The following is a 22,192-nucleotide window of genomic DNA, read 5'->3' as shown; positions in this document are numbered from 1 at the left end:
TGCCCCGAGAATCTCCAACTCCTTTCCTGCCTCTTCTTTACAGGGTGCAAGGTCGTTGTGTGAAGATGCTACAGAAGCCCACGTTCGAAACACCTTTGGAGTCGCTAGTGCTCCCCGGCAGTGTGAGGGGATGTTAGTAAGCCTGTTTGGTTCCCTCTTGGTAATCTGTCTTTCGTGAGTCTCCTTCACAGGACACCAGCCAATGGACCTAAGAATGGTAGCAGAAAAGGCGCTCCCCCCACCCACGGTACCGTTGGGGAAAACTGGACACAAGAGTATGCAGGACCTGTCTGTATTATTCCTTACAACTGTACGTGGATCCACAATTATCCCAAAATTAAAAAGTCAATTAAAAAATACTCTTGACGAATTGTTTTCTAAAAGGAAATTTTCCTGCCAGACAATTGCCAAGCCAAGCTGCAGAACTAAGTCAGAGCTTAGTCTTCAAGGAATGACATGGACATCTGTCTCTAGCAGAGCCTTCGAAAACATGTCCTTAAAAGTAGTAACAAGTTCTAACCGGAGGTAGGAAATTCCTTCTCGATAGTCCCACTGCTTCTTAACTCTGCTCTGGGCCAAGGAACTGCTGAAGTTAATTCAAATTGGGTGTCAATGTTTGATCTGAAATAAAGTGTTACCTCTCCCAGGTGCCATTTGCATTTCATTGTAAAGTTTAAAGTTAAGCCAAAGGAGAGTTCTCCTGAAACCACAGGCAGGCGGAAACCTCTCCTTTTTAATGCTTCTCGACCCCATGCCAGTGACTTCGGCCGCGGCCACTGACCCCCATCCGTGCTGGCCTGTCTGAATCCAGTACTGGGTACGGCCCCTCCAGGCTGGACTGGAGACTTAGCCACCCAAGGGTCTTGCTGGGACACGGTGGCATCTGTCCCCTCTGCGCCTCGCCCTGAAGCCTGCAGCGTGGTCTCTCTGCTGGTGAGTCCTCTTCATTCCAGCCTCGTCCACCAGGTGTTCGAAATGGGGGATCAGGTTGGAAGCTGATGCTTTGATTGTCTTTGATGTTTTCAAAGGCAGGAAAGACTGTCATCTCTTCAAGTGGCACTCAGCTCTAGGTAAAGAATGTTTCTGATTTCTAGAGTGTCTATCAGAGGCAATTATACACTGATTGACCTGTTTGGCATTAAAATGTCTCCTAACACTTTGCTCCCATATTGGGAAATGAAGATCTTATTTCTATTCTTCAACTCGAGTCTGTCTGCTTTGAGAGTTCACCAGAGTTCTAAACTTTGGGGACGAAAAGCACCAGATGGTTGGTATATATGTTTTTTTTCCACACAGCTGACATTTTCAAAATCAATATTTTAAGCCCAACACAGAGAATGCAGAATCTTGACTTTATTTCAACCACAGGGATGATAAATAGCCAATTTGTGCCCGTGGCAGGTCCTAGAGGCACAGGGTAGAAAAAGACAGGGATGTTGCCCACAAAGAGCTTCTAGTCTGGTGTGCGGGGCAATGGGGACACGGAGAGGCGAACGTTACAACACACAGTGTAACCCATGGGATATAACCCAGGCTCGCAACCCCATAGCCTTGACACTTAAGAGCAATCCATGTAGGAAAATTACACCTCTTAAACGTTAATTTGCCTTCGATTATTATTCAGGATGTACTTTTCTCCCACATGTGCATGGTTTTGTTCACATCTTTAGCGTACTTTCTTATTGGGGCATTTCCATTTTAGTTACTGTGGTATTTTGTAATTTTCTAATTCTAAATTATGACATAGCTCAAATGTACAAAGACACAGAGCTTTAAAACGTTCACGTTTAGATTTGGGAGGACAATAAATGTTGGCGAATGTCTTACTAACCTCCCCCCCTGCACCACTGAGTCGTCCCCTTTCCTTCTCTCTGCAGAAGCAACCAGACCCCTGAAATACGGAGACGCTTTCCTCTTTATGCCTCTTGGTCTGTTTTTTTTTTCACATGTGTATGTATCCCTGACATATAGTATCATTTTATGTGTTTCACTCATAATTAAATTAGCATATCCAGGGGGCGCCTGAGTGGCTCAGTCGTTGAGCATCTGCCTTCGGCTCAGGTCATGGTCCCAGGGTCCTGGGATCGAGCCCCGCATCGGGCTCCCTGCTCAGCGGGAAGCCTGCTTCTCTCTCCCTCTCCGACTCCCCCTGCTTGTGTCCCCTCTTTTGATGTCTCTCTCTCTGTCAAAGAAATAAATAAAATCTTGAAAAAAAATTAGCATATCCAATTGTATAGATCACTTGAACCTGCTTTTTCTCCCATACCACGTTATAATTTGGATATCTTTCAGATGTCTTGGCACTGATGCACTTTAAGTGCTCTGAAGCAGGAATTGTCAGACTTTCTTCTAAGGAGAGAGAGAGGAAGTATTTTAGGCTTCCTGTGCCGTGGAGAGTTTGCTGACCTCTGTTTTACAATATTCCACTGTATACCATAATTTGTATCCATTTCTTCATTTCTTAGCCACTCTCTGTTTTTAGTTATAAAAATGCAATATAAACGTAAGTGCACACCGTCTCCTTATGCACGTGTGAGAATTTTTAGGACATGTATGTAGAAGTTAGTCATTTGAGTTCTTCTTCCATGCACTGAGACAGCAGGCTCACCCCGCCCCCCCACCCCATCATGTAGTAGACTTTACATGAGGAAAAATATGAATACTGTTCGTTTTATACTAGCCAGTGCATCTGGGCAAGGGGAAGGGACATTTGTTCACTTGTTTCTTAAGATGTGGAGGTAATTGGTAACCATAGCAATATGAAGATAATGCTGGAGAATCTAGGCCCTTAGTCATTCCTCCAGTGACCATCTATAACTGCATAACTCTTAATTGCCTTAGGTCCGAAATGTTCTTTACCCACCCTACTCTCGGATGACAGCACAGGTGGGTCTCAACTGTAGAAACTTATCATTTAGCAATGAGGTTTTCATCCCTTTTTACTCTAACTGCTCTTGTGCTTGATGAGAAACAAAATCTGGTAACTAATTGTTATTTACTTTGATATAATTTTTCCCCACCCCCCATGACTGCCTTTGAGATTTCCTGTTTCTTTGGTATCCTAATGTTTTAGCACAATAAGATTAATTGGGATTTATATTATTTATGCTGTTCAGGGCTCGTGGTACTTGTTAAGTATATAGATTCTCATTCTTCGACTCTGGAAATTTCTGAAGCGCTCTCTGTTGCTTCCACTACATTCTCTTTATTGTCATACCTGAAAATTCGACAAGATCTATTTCTGAACCTATTCTTCTTTCCCTTCTAAGCTCAACTTCTGCTTCCAAATATTTTCCATCTCTATAAATACCTGCAGTGCCTTCTAGTGAACTGTCTAATTTGGATGGCTTATCAGGAAAGTGGAAATTTAATACCAATACCAAAAACACCGAAGATTGAAGAGAGGTGATCAGAGCTCAGGAGTTCTGAGGTCTATGTGCTCTTTGAAAAGAAGAGTATACAGAGCGATGGAGTTTAGATTTTGAAAGTTACCTACTTCACAGTTTTCTCCCTGCCCCCCTGGATTGTGTGAGAGTTCTCCTTCCTGACCGCACGTGACATGATCCTGAGGCTGAGAGGCTACACAACAAGAAAACTGGGTGCAACAGTTTCCCTGGGTTTTCTGATGTTCTTTCAGAGTTGGCTTTTCCTGTCCCAGTTCCATCTGGAAGATCTTCATTCCTGGTCCACAAGCATGCCTCCTTCTTGGAGCACCACCTATGGAGTCAGGTGAGGGGCATGCTCTTCCCTCCTTGGATTTGGAGGCTGATCTCCAACCCCCGAGGCAGGTCCTCCGGAATTTGCAGGCACCGCAGAAGCCCCCCGTGGAGTGGCCCATCTCTCTTGGGCACTATTGTGCATCAGCACATGCGCCACCAAATTGCTGGACCTCACATGAGTTCATCAGGAGCTCCTCTTTCCATTCCCCGTGGCTCTGTGCCCCAGGGGGCTGTGGTCTGGCCCTCAGTGTCCCTTGGAGATGGTCCCATGTGCACTATATCCAGCAGAAAGCCCTCAATTCTGTGCACATAGAGACACTTTTCTTTCTTGATGCCTTTGTAGGTTTCCCTGCTTTTAGGTTTCTTTGCTCCTTTCAGTAGGAATTTGGTTAGTGGGGCAAAATATCTATGATCAGTTCTCCATTTTATTAAGGTGCTTCTCTTATTTTGCGATGAGACATGTAACTGGATTTTAAAGCCAGACAAGGAAAAAAATCCAAAATGATCCTTGTACCCATCATTTCAGTATTTTTGGTTTGAATAATGTAAACATCATGTCGCTAAAAAGTAATCAACAAAGGTCTCAGAATACCATGGAGATTGTTTCTGGCAGCAGAAAAGTACATTAGTTTTTCATTTTCCATAAACTGAATGCTCATTTAGAAGAAAAATGAAGTGTTTACTCTGAAACTACATATCATTAGGCAGATATTTTTGGACGTTTGAATCTGAAATACATTTGTAAGAATTCTGCGCCCAGACACAAACCCATATGGCACAATGGTTATTTGCTTTTGGCGTGCCAGTTTTGCAAAACTTTCCTGTTTTTCTTTTCCCTTGTAATGTGTAGTGAAGACTTAAGAGATTGCAAGGAAGTTTTCCAGCGGAATTTTCCGTTGAACAACAAAGCAAATGATTAAACGGTGAAAATAAGAATGTATACCCATGAGTTGTATTCTGCATAGAGAAAAGGCAACGGCTTTCAAACCAGGGGCGACCTCATCACATACAGGACACGGGGATATTTTTGATTGTGGCAGGAGGTGGGGGCACAAGTGGCATCCCTGTGCTGGGACCAGGGTGCTGCTACCATATTCCACCAGCCCAGAGCAGCTCTGCCCAGCGGAGAGCTATCCAGCCCCACGGCAGCCAACTGTGAATCGTGTCTAGGTTGAGGAACCCTGGAATAAGAAATGGCTGACCTGATTAGGTTCTCAGAGAGGCTGAGAAATAGAATTCTAGAGAAATGATGTGCTCCCTCCCCTTTCCTTCTGACCTGTCCTCGGAGACAGCCCCCCCGCCCCACCCCAGCATACAGCATAAGGTTAAAATCTTGCTTAGTAGGAATGACCGGCCTGGCATTTGGGACACCACCATGGGTCTTAAAAAGGACTCCGGGTTTAGGTGAAAGCGTCCAGGTACCAGCCAGTCCTGTCGCCTGGCTGTGGAGAAAAAGATTTCACCCCGAAAATTTCAGTTTCTGTTTTGTCATCCAAGAAAGAGTTAATGATACTGAACAGACAGAATCATTTAGAGGAAAAATAAGAGCACATTGTGAGAGCATCGCATACACTGGAAATGGCGTGCACACTCAAGGAATGATTTCCAGTTTATAATATTTCATATACTTTTCAGCTAGCTGTAGGTGTTTGAGGCTTCAAATCCATTTTTTTTAAGTGCAGTCTTTTTTTTTTTCTTATGGTGTCTTGAAATAAAAAAGCACAATATAAATAACTTATGTTCTCTCTTGGGTACTTCTATTCTACCTTAATTTACCCATATTTGTTTTTCCTTAGCCTTTCTTCCAATTCACCTGTTGCTGCTGCAGAGCAATTGAAATCAGAGCAGAGAAGAATCGCTCACCAACCGACCCACTGCTGTAATCAGACCCTATGAATTGTTCCATCATTCATACAAAACCCAGGAAAGCACATGGTGTAATCAAGAAAGCAAGTAAAGTGCGAGCAGGGAGTTACCATTTAAATCCTCGAAAATGGAATAGTCTTTCTTCTTGGTAAGTAAAAGGGAGAATTAATATTTTAAATGGTAAATAGGGAAAAACGATTGGGTCACAATGAGAATGGACACTTCATCTTAAGGGGAAAATTCTTCTTTAAAGCCTTACCCAGAAAGGGAAATAGGAGAAACGAGGGGGATCGGCCAGTGTGCTAAAACAGGAGGATTTCTGCCTCACTTCCCTGCCCCCCAGACGCCAAAGGGACATTTTCCTGGCAACAGAGAGGGAAAGAGACACTTGAGCAGGCAAGTGTGGGGATGGTCCGGAGTCTTCGCTCAGTAATTCTCCAATGGCACTGAAGGGTAGACTTCCTTCTACCCATTTCATAGGTGAGGAAGTCAAGGCTTAGGGTGAGGACACTGCTCAGACTCCCCACAGAGAGAGCCCAGAACCCCGTCTGTCCAGCTCCATGGCCTGCGACACTTCAACCAAGCTGTGACGTCTCGCCAGAACCAAAGGGCTTACTGCACCCATGACCCACACTGCTATGGAAGTTTGTGCCCCATGCTTTTCAGCTTGAAATGCCTTTTCCTTTATTGCCATTCCTAGGATGATAATACAACAGACCACGGTTTCATTACACGGAGACCTTCATGAGATCCCCAATTCCCCCAAACATCACTTTTTTAGACTACCTAGCTTTGGTTTCATTTTTGTCCATAGTTTTGGCATCTGCCTCTCTCCTTGAAGGTAGCTTTCACAAGCGAAGCCTTGAAGGCAGTTTTGATTATAATGACACAAGTGGAAATCCAGGAATGCACACCGTTGTGCCAACCCCTCACCAGACCTTTCCGTAGTCCATGTTCAGAGCAAACGAATGCAAGGAAGCTGTATTCTCTCCTCTGACCCTGACCAAGGGTCAAGGTTCTGAGCCTCATGGGGCCAAGGTGGGGGCCAATGACTTTGAACCAGTTCTCAGACCCTGGTGGCCTGACCCCAGATCTGTACACTCATCGAATCTCCCAGGTGACCTCTGGCTTCAGAGGGATGTCCACAGGGATATCACATGGAGAACCAGCAGGTGGGTGGGAAGATGCCCGTAATGGCCTGGAATGGAGCTGCGGTTCTAACCCCCCCGGAGTTCAAATTCAGTGTCCCTCTCGGCAGAGTCCCAGACTTGGAGGGGCACACCACAGTGTTCCTGGGCCTAGCTACCACCCTGGTCATCAGCCCCTCAGCCCAACAAGTAAATGGTGTCGGTCGGCACTTGGTTTTCTTATTCCCTTGTCCTTTAAAGGAAATCCGTTTATGCTCTTTCAAGGAGGGAGAAAAGTGGAGTTCGGGAGAATTGGGATCATGAAATGGGTGGGGCCCCAAGGACCCTTTTATGCAGCGGTGCCCAAAAGGCCACACGAGTCCCCAGGCTGCAGCTACGCCCAGTGCACAGAGGAAGTGGCTGGGAAGCTGTCGCTCATCCACAGCCTGAGTAGAGGTTTGGAGATGCCTTCCTCAGCCATCAAGTTGCAGAAGGCCTATTTGGCTTGAACTGTAACTATTCTCAGCTAAAATCGCTGGCAAGACCTTGGAACTGAACCTAGAGTCTTTATCTACCTTGTGGGAGTCAAGTGTTATAAATCCTGGAGGGAAGAATTGACCATCACCCCAGAGGTGACGGCATCGAACCCATCAGCCCCAGCTTCTGTTGGCACATTTTCTTGCTCTGTGTTTGGTCCTACAGCACGGCCAGAGTCTGTTTCTGGCCAGGAGAAAGTCCAGGACAGCCTGCAGCTTTCCCAGCAGCCCTGAGCCCCCGGGACGGTTGTCAACTGCCTTCGGAAGCTGCCGAGACTGTGTGCTTTCTGGCGTATTTAGATAAAACCCTACATGCTAGTTAACAGGAATGATTAACGCAATCTGCCTGGTTACCCCGCTATCGCATGGGATAGGAATTCGCCACGCATGGAGAAGGGCTGTTGGGGCTCTTCCTCTTGGCGGCCAGATAGCTTGCCCCAGTCTTCACAAACGCGGTTGAACTAAAAGGCTGAAGATTTGTACTTCAGGTGTGAAATGGAGGTCGTGCTGTTTGACACCATCGCTGAGAAAACCACATCCAGCACGAGGGTGGCGGTTTGGTGCGCATTTGTGCAGTCTGGCGGAAGTGGGGTGCTGTTCCGGGGGAGAAAGTCCAAGCTGACTGTGATGTCCATGTCAGATAGGCTGCACCATCAAACTGTGCTAAATTCAGCCCGTTTTGGTGCACAGTTGGATTTCCGCCGGGACTGTTTGGTCCTCTGCACCTGGAGGCTCTGCATGGCCAGTGGCGTTGGGCACCAGACCGGAAAGCGTGGATGGGGCCATCCTTCCCGTGCACGTACTGTGTGCCAGGCTCTGGGCTGAGCCCTGTGCACAGGCGGCCACACACCGTCCTCACGTACTACTGTCACGTCCAAACTGAAGACCGGCGAACACAGGTCCAGAGACACAAGGTGCCCCCCAGCCTTCTACTTGCACGAGCAAGGGGCTGAGGTGTCAGCCTTCCTCCAGGGCACCTGCTGCCTGGCAGTATGGAGCTCTGCCGCCAGATAGTCGGGGACACAGCCTGGTTTCTCCACAAACAGGTCAGAGGACCTTGGACACCCGCTTGGCCTCTCTGCATCTCCACTTTCTGGCCTACGGTGGGTCACACCCCTGACCTCACCAGCGTGCTGCTGGGACGGACCAGAGACAGCGTGAGCATGTGGACTCTGAGGGGTCCTTTCCCTTCTCTGCAGCTCCTCCTTCCTGGGTCTCTTGGCCCCGTCAGATCAGGAGGAAACGGAGAGTTCTTGCCATGGGATTTGATGGCTGAAATGGGCAGGATTCAGAGACCCAGGTGAGCAGGAGCCTGAGGTTGGCCACGGGCCGACCAAGGGGTGCAGGCCACCTTCCTGCGGTTCTTCCTCTCTGCCTTTGTGCATGTCACCTGAAGCAGAGTGACATCCGAGAAGAGGCACAATGTCATCAGGACTCTTTCAAAATGAGATCTTGGAGGAAGTGAAGGAGGACTGGGTTTCTAAACAGCAGGACCCCAGCCCCGTCTCCACGGCCCCTAGGGTCTTACAGCTGGAAAAGGAGTTTGCCTTTGGGCGAGTTGGATCGCCCCCCGCCCCCACAGACATGCAAGTGGCACAACCACACAGCTTGGAAACACACATCGCCCCAGACACACGCACATGCTGGGCACCCCCGCCAGCCCCACCCGCACTCGGGAGGCTCAGAGGCCCGCAGGGTCCGAGGTGTGTTTTCTCGGTGGGTCAGAGATAGGGGGCACGAAGCATGCTGTAGCCTCAGCTTTGCTGCTAGCCTCCCGGTTGGCCCCCGTGAGTCCTGTTACCCAGCCAGGCAGCTTCCCCGCTGGGGCAGTGAGCCATCTGACTGCAGGAGGGGCGCCCCAAAGCACCCCGCCTTCACCTCTGGCTGTGCTATCCGCCACCGGACACCCTCGCTCACTCCCTCCCCCGGGGAGGGTAACAGACTTCAACAAATACTTTATCTTTTCTATTTGCAATAATGATCATCACATGCACGACAACATGATGATTTAGGGTAGCTTTAGGGCTTAAAGGAAAATGTCCAGTGATTTTTAGTCAGATGGGTGATAACTCCAGTACTTAAACACTCAGTGTTCCTCGTCGGGTTGTACCTGGGTGTTGAGTTAGCCCAGCAAGTGGCTTTCTCATGCTGTACAAAAATATACTTGCTATATGCCCGCCCCCCACAGCCCCTCGTTACAGGGGTGCTCAACCTCGGCCCTGCTGACCTTGGGGCCAGTCTCTCTTGGGGGGGCTGCCTGGAGCACGGGGGGATGTTTAGCAGGATCCCTGGCCTCCACCCACTAATGCCAATAGCAACAACCAAAACTGTCTCCAAACATCGTCAGACGTTCCTTGGGCTGGGCGGGTGGGGGCGGGTGGGCACGGGCTGTTGAATTCACAGCCCATTGAGAACCGCTTGTATCAACCAAACTTGGAGTGAAGCACAAATGCTAGGATAGATTTTTGGTTGTTTTAGATTTTAATTAAAAATTCTTATCTCGACAAAGAGATGTTATCAAGATGTCTAAAAATTACTTCCTAAAAATTTTTGCTTTCCTCCCATTTAATTTATCTCCCTCGAGTGTGGTCCCTCTGACGCGCACGGGTATTTGGTCAGGTTGGACGGGGGTAATTAATTGCGATCCTCAAGTCCTTTGTGAGCTGGAGAGGACACCTTCGCTCAAAGGGGAGCGCTAAGCAAGTTTGTCTCATCTCGGGGAGACAGATGTTGCCCCTGATTAAATTTGAAGAAGAAAGAGAACCTGTAATTTGATTATCTGCGTGGGGTGGGTGCACCACAGGTAATCGCATTCTCTCAAATGGAAGGCTTTTGCCGCAGTAAGGAAAGCAGAATAGATGTTTGGCTGAAGGCCGAGTCGCACGACGGGAATTAATGGTGCTGCCGGGAGAGATGGCCACGCACATCTTTCAGTCACTGTGCTGTCTTCTCAAGAGGTGCCTGTGCTGACCTGCCTGACCCCGGTGCTCGGGGGGCCTCATCGCGGCCCCTCCAAAATAGCACCGGGATGACGTGAGCACACAGGCCTGCCCCCTGCACGCTGGGTGTTAGGCCACGGAAAGTGGCCGCACGCGTGCGGAAGGGAACACAAAGCCCGACCCTGCCCTCCCCTGCTGCGCAAACCCAGCACCTGCTGAGGTGCTGAAGCAGCCAGAGAGCCGTGCGGGGGTGCGCGCCCGGGCTCAGCACGCCGCCTGCGCTGGCGCGTCGCGCTCGCTTTCTCCCCCGCCCTCACCCGTCAGCGGTCTTCTCTGTGGGTGCATGCAGAGCCCACGACAGACCCCTGGCGCCTCCCGTCCCTCGGAGGACACGCGGGAGGACGCTCGATGTCGCAGGAATAGGTCAGCTCAGCCGGGGGGAGGGGATCTCTGCTGCTCCCCACCGACGAGAAAGGCAGAGGATGTGTGCAGACCACAGCCGCGCCTGGCGCCCTCCCGGAGCACGGAGGAGTGATGAATGAGGGGGTGAGGGGGCGAGGGAAGCAGTCCGTGGCCTGTGGTGTTCCCTTCAGTGAAATCCACCTTAGAAAAGTAAAGGCAATGGTAATAGTAGCAAAACAAGGACACGCGACATTTATCACGGGCTAAGCTCCAGCCTCAGGCTCTAAATCCATTAAATCACCGAACCCTCACAACAGCCCCAGGAGCCACCACGGTTAGTACCTCCTTCTGAAGAGGGGGAAACTGAGGCACAGAGAGGCTGAGTCGCCTGCCCGAGGTCACAGAGCTGGGAAACGGCACCACGGGACTTGGAACTCTGGGCACCGTCCGGAGCCCATGCTTGGACCCCATTCTGTGTTCTCTGTGTTTGCCTGATGCTCAAGTGATGGGCTGTCCTGTGAATTACGAGCCTGCGTTCCGCTTGAACATGGGCTGATCCGTTCACTGGAATAGTGAGCGCTCCTCGTGCTGGCTTCTCACAGTTAGCTAGGAAGTCTCCGGAGGCCGGGCCGCAGAGCGTGGGAGAGTCGAACATGCATTCAGCCCCCACCGGAAACTCACTTGGGAAAACAAAACGTAACGGATGGGCAAGTTGCTGAAACTCAGTTTGTGGGCATCTGCAAATCCCTGTGTAACATGATGAGAGCATGTCCCACGGAGGGCACCGCCTGGATTCGGGGGCCCTGTTTGGATCGCGGATCAGGCTGGTTCAAGAATAAAACCGGCTCCCAGGGTGCGGTCGGCCACGGCCTCTGGCTCCCAGTGGCAGGTGCTCTTGTAATGCCCAGGCGGACTTTCTGTGCGCACCGTTGGAGTTATGCTAGTCATGACCTTTACTGCGAGTTCAGGGCTCCAGTCAAAACCGTGTCTGCATAAGAAGGAAATCAACTGTCTCTGTAAAAGCCAAGCCACGATTAAGAAAAAAGTCAGTATATTTATAATTATCTGAGAATCAGGAATGAAAAATAGAGGGCTTCCTTATTTAGCTCTTTCTCCTTAAATAATGCAGCAATGGGGGAGATTTTTGTGGAATGTCTAATTTAATATAATTGAGTGAGGGAGTTTGGACGTTTCATCTGCTCCGATGTGTGATGGCATGTTCTTGGGACAGTGGGGGTCCTGTGCAGAGCCAGGCTGAGGTGTCCCTGAAAGCCCAGTGGGGAAACAGAGGCACAGTAAGGCTTGGGAACAAAGGTAGGAACGAGAAGTGTTTGATAGATTCGAGGCAGAGGCAGGGGCTGAGCGGTACGGGTGTAGGGACTTCCCGGCAGGTGCTCCGGGCAGGAATGGGATGGGAGAGGGTAGAAAGTTCTTCAGCATTCCCAGTGTCTCCGCTGGAGGTCAGCATGGGGCTCACCCCTTTGCTGACGCTCTCCCGGCCCCACAGCCCAGGGTTTGAACAGCACAGTAGAAGGTTCTTCACTTTAGGATGACAGAGGATTCTCCCAGCCCCCTCAAATCCTCCCCACACCCTAGGAGCATCCCCCTTTCGTTCATCCAACCAATTCCCATCAACACAGGACTTTGGAACATGACACATTGATTACCGCACAGTATCTGTGCGTTGGGGTCCAGGCCCGGCTGTTCTGCATCCTCTGCTCAGGGTTTCCCACGGCTGCAGCCCAGGAGCAGCTGGGCCACCCTGCTCCTATGGGGCTCATCCAAATGGGTTCACTTGCTGTGGTCCCTGCTTCTGGAAGTTCCAGTCTGGCTGTTTGCTTCTTCACAGGCAGCACAAGCACATTGTTCTACTGAGTCTCTGAGGTCAGGGGAGGATGAGATCCTCTTATAAAGGGGCTTTCCATCACCGGGTTAGGTAAGGCCCACCCAGGTTGATCTCTATTTATAATCAACTAAATAGAGACCTTAACTGCATCCAAAAATCCCTTCGCTGTTGTCATATGTTGTAATGTGATCTCCCATCCCCTTTGCCATTTTCTACTGGTCAGAAACAAGTCACTGGTCTGCCGCCACTGGATGGGAGGGGGTTTGCACAAGGGTGTGACAAACTGTAGGTCACCTTCGGGTGTGTCTGCCACACTCTCCCAGCCCCGCAAAGGCAGGGAGGTTTGAGGAGGCCCAGAAAGTTGAGAGTGTGTGTTCAGACCTGGGGATTGCCAGCATCCAGGCCCTGGCACCCCAGAGGGTCCTTAAGCTTCCTTCTTTGCCTCACTACGTGGGTATTGTGTCCAGGTGTCCTGTAAGAGTGAGCCCTGGACGCCTCCCCCACCCATTCATCTATCGGGTCATTTCTCATGGTTGACTGTGTCTGCACCGGGTCAGTCTCTACACTGGCCTTGGGACACAAAGGTGGACGAGGGCTCATGACACTGGCCCCCAAGTTGCTTACAGTTTAGTGCACATGGTGGGGAGGGGACCCCAATCCTGTCTGCATCAGGACTCCCTTAGTTTCACCCACCTTGCTTGAACTGCTCCCAGAAAAGGCCAATCTCTCGGTTGTCGTAACTCAGAAACTGAGGGATGATCTGTCTTTAGGCACTGCTGGATCCAGAGCTCCCTGTCTTGAAAAGTAATCAACAAATAAAGCTTGTTTTTCTTCCCATTCTGCCCTCTGACAGGCAGGCTGAGTCTCCTCTGTTGTCAGATCTTACCAAGTACCACACAGTCTACAAACTCTTCAGCAGCCTGACTCCCAAAAAACAACCTGGGACATCCTCACGCTCTGCTTCACGACTACACGACAAAGTTCACAAACTCCTTAGCAGGGGATGGTGATGCTCGCCACCCTATCTGCCACCTCATTTCAGCCAAGTCTTTGTTTTATACTCTATCATTTGCAATGTTCCAATTCAAGCTGCCAAGACACTTTTAGGGACAGAAAACCAATTCAATGTATTAGCTTTGTGACCAGAAATTAAAGCTGCAGGCACGGCTGGATCTAGGAGCTCTCATGATGTTGCTGGGGTTCTATCTCTGTGTGTCTTTGCACTATTTCCTGCTGCATGTAGTCCTTCTCTCCTACTCCAAATAGGCTTTTTCCCTGTGGCAAGGAAAGATGGCCAGGAGGCATGAGATCATGTCCAGGGCTAGGGTGAAGCAAGTGAGGCACCTCTGCACAAATTCAAGGAGGCGTTCACTCTTGCGGTCACATGAATTAAGTACCCCTACACTTTGTGCCCCGGCTGCCCACCTCCCTCACCCTAGACCCAGCTCTGTGCTCACTGCCTCAGTCAGCAGTCCCAGCAGAAAGAGCTCTTTGTTCAAGCACTTTCCAAAGATTACAAGTCAACTCTGGTAACCAGTTTGACTGGCACTGCTTGGGCACGCGATCCCACCCAGAGCCAGTCCCTATTGCTCTGGGGAGGCAGTACCACTTACCAGTCAGGACCCAGGGGCCCCAGAGGAACCAGACTCTCTGACTCACGGTCCCTTGGGAACCAAATGGAATGGGGCAGGAGCAGCAATCCCAAAATGCAAGCTGGACGGGCAAATGCAACACATGGTCCCCTCTGTAGTTCCATCTGAACGTGTGAGCACCTAATCATACCCTATCTTTTATTACTTGGTACTGTTGTGTGTTTATAGATCTCCCCTCTTCAGTCACACTCGGGACTCCGTGAGGACGAGAGCAATGCTTTATGCCCCCACAGCCCTGAACACAGAGTCTTGTACCTAGCAGGTACCCATGAAACCTTTGTACAATGACTGGGTTCTGCACAGGAGCTGCTGAGGAAGTGGATTCCTTCGCTGTCTGACGGGAAAGCTTGACGGTTTCAGCGATTGGCTGGGTTAATCCACATCAGAGATGGGATGACTTCCTATGGGTCACAGGTGTACGCAACCCCAGGCCGCCTCACGGTGCTGGGAGAACCTGCATCTCTCTCTGTGATCCCTAACCATAGCATCCCTGCCTCAGAGAGCTCAGTGCCCAGTGGGGGAAACACTGTCCTCTACCTTCGTGCTTTGGGAACAACAAAGCCGGGCCTCCCACACTGCAGAGACACCTACTCCTTTGTGGCAATGGGAAAACTCAGAGAACAGCAGGCAAGTGGGCCTCCGGGCCTCTTATCCAGAGCGCGGGGATCAATGCGCAGACGACATGGTAAGGAAACATCACTATCTGTCTTCGCACTCACCGAGCAGCTCAAGGTCTTGTCTGGGTCCCAGGGGTTGCTCTCCTTCCTGATGACACCACGGTCACAGCTTAACAAAGGACAAGTCTTGTAGGTGGGACACGGGATCAGAGAGCAGAATGGTGGGGACACTTGGCAGATGCATCTGAGATCTGCCTTTTACGAGTCAGGTTGGGGCAGCTTCTTCTTTGGGAAAAGATTACAGTCAGAAAGACGAGATATCTCCTTGCAGGTAGTGAGGGCTGTGAGCCCCTCCTGATGGGCAGGGCTCCCTACAATATGCAGACATGCTTGCTGAGGCCCGACTATCCAAACTCCCAACGGCTGAGACACGCTGTCCTTTGGACAGCGTCTCAGAATTAACAGGATGACGGTTTGCTTTTGAGATGCACAGATGTGGTGCACCCGGTTTGGGAGAAGCAGAATCAAAGGGGCTCCATGCACAACTGAGGGGCTTATTACAGGAAGCATGAGCATCACAAAGCAAGGGAGAGTCTACCTCATAGAGAAGGACCCATGGCTGGTGGACTATTTCATGACCTGCATCCTGAGAGAAGGATGGAATGGTGTCATCTGGCGGTCAGTACCTTAGACTTTCTTCCATCTCAAAATTTCAGCTCAAATGCATCCTATTTCTTTTCAATTGTTTTAAAATTGAACAGTTTTCATTTGTACTAACTTTCTCCTTGATAGTTTCTGCACATGATGGAGGGTCTCTTCTGTAGGATGAGGCTTCCTCAAACTGTGTTTGTTGCCACTATAGTCCCGGGTGGTGTTCTAAGTGTTTTGTGTGTTTGTTTTTCCCCAAAGAGTTGCCTTAGTCTAAAAGGTCCAGGAAAAGTGGGTTAAATGAGTTAAAACCAGGGTCTCTCCTGAAGGACTTGTCAGGACCTTTAATATGACACTGTGCCCCGAGAAGCTCTGAGAAGGGGAGCATTCCGGTGTCTGCTTCCCATGGATGCGTTTAATTACAGAACACGTCTTTCACACAACATGCCAGAAGACTTGGCAAATGTTAGACCTTTCCAACTTGACTGCTAAGAAGCTCCACTGGAGGGGTGCCCACGTGGACCCCAGAGCACAGAGCCTGATGTAGGTGATGAGGGAAGACAGACCCCAATGTTGGGGTCCCTTAAGTTCATAGATTTTTTTTTTAACATCATCCAACTTCCCACTGACCCTTTAGTCTCTCCATCAATAAGTTCATCACCATGTGGTCAAATACAAATATCTGCCGTTTTCCAAGTATTTAAAAAAAACAATTTGGCCTACTCTAAAGTTCAAGAACTTAAAGTTAACATTGTTTTCTGCTTACAAGTAAAAATAGCCCAAATCTCTTGGGGGGATGGGAGGGACCATGCCTTTTCCCTAAAGAAGACCCAGTGTTCATTTTGCAGGAAAGAACGTGGGTATGTCTTCTCTCAGTTTCGAGACAGAGACATGAACGTGATGCGTTGCAGCCAAGTGAGCAGACGGGATGGAAGGCAGCCACCGTGCCCCCCCGCATCCAGGACGCCCAGTGTTCGCAGAGCTGCCTCAGGGGCAGGCGCACCTGACGTTCTTTCCCATGTCATGAGTGGGGTGTGCTCGCTATGTGCAGAGTGTTCGGCAGAGCTTAGGTCCCCACTGAAACTCCGTAAGGATTGCATGAAGGAGCTCCCAGGATGCCCTGGGCTGGGCGGCCGGCAGAGGGCACCTGCCTGTCCCTGGTAGGGTGTCCAGGTCCCTCATTCAGTGAACAGTACTGCAGTGTCCAACCTGTGTCAGGCCCTGGGCTCACCCCTGGAGTGGAGCGTGGACACAGATATGGCCTCTGTCTCTTGGGACCCGCAGGCCAGCAGGGAAGACACCTAGTGACATCAGGTGATGTGTGTGGTGGGTCCTGCTGGGAAATGGTGTGCCCTGGAGGCAGAGAGCAGGGGCGCCCAGGGATGGTGGAACCAGGCCCCCAGGGACATCCTGCAGGCGACCACATTTTGAGCAGAGACAGGATTGGGAGGCCCCTGACCACTCAGGGAAGGCTCGGCCCATGGCCTGCACAAACAGGGCCTGCGTGTCCCCACCGTGGGGCCCACTTCACCGGCAGTGGTCGATGGGCAGGCCTGGGCTGCGCATCCTGAAGTCAGGACACCCCTGAGCTGTCGCCGGCCTCCTCCACCCCATTTCGGAGACACTCACAGAGGATGGCTGTCCCTCGCTCTGCCAGCAGCTTGGACAAGGACAAACCCCGTGGGCTCAAGGCCGTCCGTCCCTTTGTCTCCTGTTCACTGGAGCATCTCAGAGTCGCAGGAAAGTAACACAGCGGCTGCCTGCCCCGCTTTGGGGCAGACTCAATCCATCCCTCGTTCACAGGTGGGGAGACGGAGATGTCAGCTCACAGGCAGCAGAGGTTGTCTGGCTCTGGGCCCCCGGCCCTCACACGCCACTGCTTCCCACCGAGTGCATCTTTTGCCGCATCCTGCGTAGCAGTACCACACGTGGGCCCCGGGCAGAGCAGACCCCCGGCCCCGGGACAGCCTCCTGCTTCCATGGTGACGGCGTCTCCTGGGCCCCTGGATGGCTCCCTGCCCCTCCCTCCATGCCCAGCCCCTGCCTGGCCCTCTCCCCTGGGGCGAATGCCCACGGGGACCGGGCTGTGAAGTCAGGAACAGAGTGGGCACCTGTAAGATGCCAAGTAGCCACTGCCACGGGAGCTTTGTGTGAGGAGGGCAGCCAGTGGCATCAACGGAGGGGAGCTGACCTGTCTCGGTTGTTTGCTTCCAAGTGGGGGCAGGCACCCAGGGAACCCACAGCTGCCTGTTTCCCCAGGTAAACTTGAAATCCAGACTTCATGTGAAATATATCTTTTTAAAAAAATATTACAAGTAAATTAAAAACATGGTCTGGCATCACATGGGCCAGAGAAATCAAATCGGTGGGCTTCATCTGGCCCAGACTGCCCCTCGGGGACACTTGCTCTCGCCTTCCTGTGTAAGGCCTGGCAAGGGGCCGCGGGGCTGAAAGGGGCCTTTGACTTTCCCCGGAAGGCCAGTGTGGGCAGCCCAGTTCCGATTGCTTCTCTGTCTCCCTACAGGGGGCAGGTGGTGCAGGTGTCCTCGGCAAGCCTGGGGCCCCGGGAAGGTTCGAGTGTGCGGCGGGGTCAAGGGAGACTCTATCTAGCCAGTTCTCCCATCTGTAATGCAACACGGAGAGTGAGTCTCAACCCCGGCAGGGGCGCTCGGAGCTGCCGGGCCAGAGACTCCCTGTCCCTCGCCATCCCTGCTCTGCCCCCCACCCCAGGCTTTCCTTCTGGGGACCCCTCTTCTCTCATCTGCAATGGAAAAGCAGCAGTAGTTTGCCTGTAACAGAGGCTTGTTTTGTTTCCAGGCTTTTTATTATTTAACCCATGCCCAAGGGGAAGGAAGTTGATGCTCTATCACGGGGGAGACAGGCAAACCTGCTGAAAAGCAGGCAGATGGTGCGAAGGGTCCAGGTCAGGATTTGCTCAGGCCAGAAGATTTAATTTGCCGAACTGCTGGGTCTGTCAAAAGTTTCCACTGTAACCACTTGGGTCCTTATAAAGCAGAAACAGCAGAGGAAGGAAATGAAATCCTGGATCAATGTCATTGTTTGGAAACATTAACTTATGTTCTGTTGGAAAGAGAGAGAGAGAGAAACAAGGAAGGAAAGAAGGAGGGAGGGAAGGAGGAAGGGAGGAAGGAAGGGAGGGAGGGAGGGAGGGAGGAAGGAAGGAGGAAGGGAGGAAGGAAGGGAGGGAGGGAGGGAGGAAGGGAGGAAGGGAGGGAGGGAGAGAGGAAAGGAGGAAGGAAGGGAGGGAGGAGGAAGGGAGGGAGGGAGGGAGGGAGGGAGGAAGGGAGGGAGGAAGGGAGGAAGGGAGGGAGGGAGGGAGGGAGGGAGGGAGGGAGGGAGGAAGGGAGGGAGGAAGGGAGGAAAGGAGGGAGGGAGGGAGGGAGGAAGGGAGGAAGGGAGGGAGGGAGGGAGGGAGGGAGGGAGGAAAGGAGGGAGGGAGGGAGGGAGGAAGGGAGGGAGGAAGGGAGGGAGGGAGGGAGGGAGGGAGGGAGGGAGGAAGGGAGGAAGGAAGGAGGGAGGGAGGGAGGAAGGGAGGAAGGGAGGGAGGGAGGGAGGGAGGGAGGGAGGAAGGGAGGGAGGAAGGGAGGAAGGGAGGAAAGGAGGGAGGGAGGGAGGGAGAAAAGGAGGAGGGAGGGAGGGGGAGGGAGGGAGGGAGGAGGAGGGAGGAGGAGGGGAGGAGGAAAGGAGGGAGGGGAGGGAGGAGGGAGGGAGGGGAAGGAGGAGGAGGGAGGGAGGGAGGAAGGGAGGAAGGGAGGAAGGAGGGGGAGGGAGGGAGGGAGGGAGGGGAAGGGAGGGAGGGAGGGAGGGAGGAGGAGGAAGGGAGGGAGGAAGGGAGGAAGGGAGGAAAGGAGGGAGGGAGGGAGGGAGAAAAGGAGGGAGGGAGGGAGGGAGGGAGGGAGGGAGGAGGAAGGGAGGGAGGGAGGGAGGGAGGGAGGGAGGGAGGGAGGGAGGAGGAAGGGAGGGAGGGAGGAAGGGAGGAAGGGAGGAAAGGAGGGAGGGAGGGAGGGAGGGAGGGAGGGAGGAGGAGGGAGGGAGGGAGGGAGGAGGGAGGGAGGGAGGAGGAAGGGAGGGAGGAAGGGAGGGAGGGAGGGAGGGAGGAGGAAGGGAAGGGAGGGGAGGAAGAAAGAACGGTAACTGTCACAGCAGATCGGCCAAGGAACCAATGCACGGGATGGAGACATTCACAAGGAAGCACGGGGGCCCCAGGGGCGCTCTTGGCACCTTCCGATCCCCTGCCTGCAAGCTCATGCCCTCTTCCCACAGGGATGGGATGACCTTCCAGCTGAAGGAAGGTGAGGGCGCCCTGGACAGGAAGCTGCAAGACCAAAAACTGCGCCCCTGCCCAGGGAGCCCCGCCCAGGTGTGAAGGACTGTGTGTGCCTGGCTGGGGGTGCGGGTGGGGGGTCAGGAGAGGAGGCTGGAAAGCCAGGAGGTCACGGTGCCTGCCCTGGTTCTTCTGGTGGTTGCTTCCCCGGGCCTGTAATGCAGGCTTCTCTGCTGAAGGATCCAGGTCCCGTGCCTGCCCAGGCATGGCCCCCGATCTCCATGGTGTTGGCACCACATCATGGTTTTGGGAAAGGACAGGAAAGGGTTGGCCTGGGGTCGGGTGGAGTGGGGGCTGGGAGTGAGAAGCAGAGCAAACACTGGAAAGGAAGAAGTGGAAGGACCGGGCAGATCTGGGTATCCGTGGCTTAGAAAGACACTAACTGGAGTTTACAGATGGGAGTATTTTCATTTACTGCGCGCTCCATTCCAAGTTGGAAAGCAGAAATGGATATGTGCATTGCTCCTCCAAATATTTAATATTTACAAAGGGAAAAGTAGTAACTTTCCAGGGGCAAATCCCAGCACACGTAGGTCAGCCTTAGGTGATATAACCAATATCATGCAACCCCACGGGACACACCGGGAGGGGCACACCGCCTCTGGGGTGCACCTCCCAATAACACACAACCTCAGTGTCATCATGAACAAACATCAAAGTCAAACTGAGGTCTTTTCTACAAAATAACTGACCAATGCCTTCCAAAGTGTCAAGGTCACTAACGGTAAGGAAGGACAGAGGACTTCCCCAAACTGGAAGAGACAAAGAAGGCCTGATGACCAAGTGCAATGTGGGATCCTGGAACGAATCCCGAAACAGAGCAAGAACACTGATGGAAAGACGCGGAACTCAAATCCGTTCCCGCCTCTAGTTAGCGGTATGGTAGCGGGGAATAACTTCTTAGTTTTGATAGGATTTGTAGGATTATAAACATAAGGGGAAGCTGTGTGAAGGAGGATGGGTACTCTTTGTATTCATTTTGCAACTTTTCCAAAGGTCTAAAATTCTCTCAAAATAAATATCACAACCCTTTGGAAAAAGAATCTCCGCTCAGAGGTATTCCTCACATCATTTCCGGGAGTGTGTAATATCTTTGACACACAGACTCCTGACCTCTCTCCTTGATTCCTTATTCACATTTTAATCATGCATGATGAAGTCATCAGGGTGCCCCAGGGCATACGACAGAGGGCACGGCTGAGATCTCATAAACAGATTACCCAGCCGTTGCCGGGGGAGGACGGGTTCACCGTCCCCTGGTTCCGGGAGCACGGCGTCTCATTCGCTGTCAGTGCCGAACTGTGTCCTTGGTGCAGGTAGGGTCTGGATGGCTGGGGAAGGCTGGTGGCCCATGCAGGTCCCTGTGGCTGTCCCTTGAGATAGATACAGAGGACAGACGCTCACTGCTCTGGGGAAGGACAGTGCAGGCTGCTTGCAGAGAACGGAGTTCAAGTGAGCTCCCCATCCTGTTGTGTGGATACAAAAGGTGATCTTAGAAAGGGGTAAAAGCAGCTCTTCTTGCCACTTTCCCCATGGGGCTGGGTCTGAAAAGGTGACACTTGGCTCCACGAGTGGGCTGGGGTTCATGACGCTGCCGGGGCTTTGCTGGGTGAAGGATCACATGCTACTGTTCATTGTGGGGAGCTCCCTCCTTGCGAGAAAATATGGATCCCTTGCTCCACAAACAAAGGGGGTGTGTCAGTCCACTGTTGCCACAATGATGCTGTGTAACAGAGCACCCCATAACCTTAGGGCTTACAACAAGCAGCCTGCAATCCTCACTCGTGTGAATGCAGGTCCTCTGCAGCTTAGCTGATCTAGACTGGGCTCGGGCCCAGCCTGGGGGTTCAGCCCAAGTCTGACGCACATGTGCACCATTCTTCTGGGACCGTGGACAATGTGGGCGGGGAGCCACGGTGCAGAACACCTGTGACGCATCTGCTTTTTCACTATTTTGTCAGCTCTGCTGTCTGCCTGATGGAGCTGCACCTTCCTCGCTTTCCAGCAACTAACCCAGCCTGCTCTGCATGGTCCCGCTGAGCTTCGTCAGCCAGGTGCGCTACGTGGGCCCGGCTACACAGGGGGTCTTCTGACTGCACACAAGCAGCTGGGGGACCCTTCCCCCTAGCCATCATGGTGGGTTCAGAGGAGGGTGCACGTTGGAGAGCCTATATCTTCAAAGGTGAGACTACACGGAAACTGATGAGCTGGATGTGTTTGTGAGGCTCACGGAACAGCCACAACCCTTTCCCCACTCAGGGGCCTCCTGGAGTTTAGAGCTGATTTCCAAGACAAACTGATTTCCTTTCAAGGTTGTTGAGGACTCTGGCTCTTTCTATGGGGGCTGCCAAGCAGGGAAGCCACTGTCTGAGACACTGACCCACTCCCCTGGCCACCTGAAGTCGGACAGGATGAGGCCTACGTAGACGGAAGCCACGATGCACAATGGGGAGGGAGGGAGCCCTAATCCCATCACTGAGTCCCTGGATCCACCT

Source organism: Zalophus californianus, chromosome 8 (assembly GCF_009762305.2).
Source record: "Zalophus californianus isolate mZalCal1 chromosome 8, mZalCal1.pri.v2, whole genome shotgun sequence".
Lineage (NCBI taxonomy): Eukaryota > Metazoa > Chordata > Mammalia > Carnivora > Otariidae > Zalophus > Zalophus californianus.
This window is presented reverse-complemented; position numbering follows the sequence as displayed.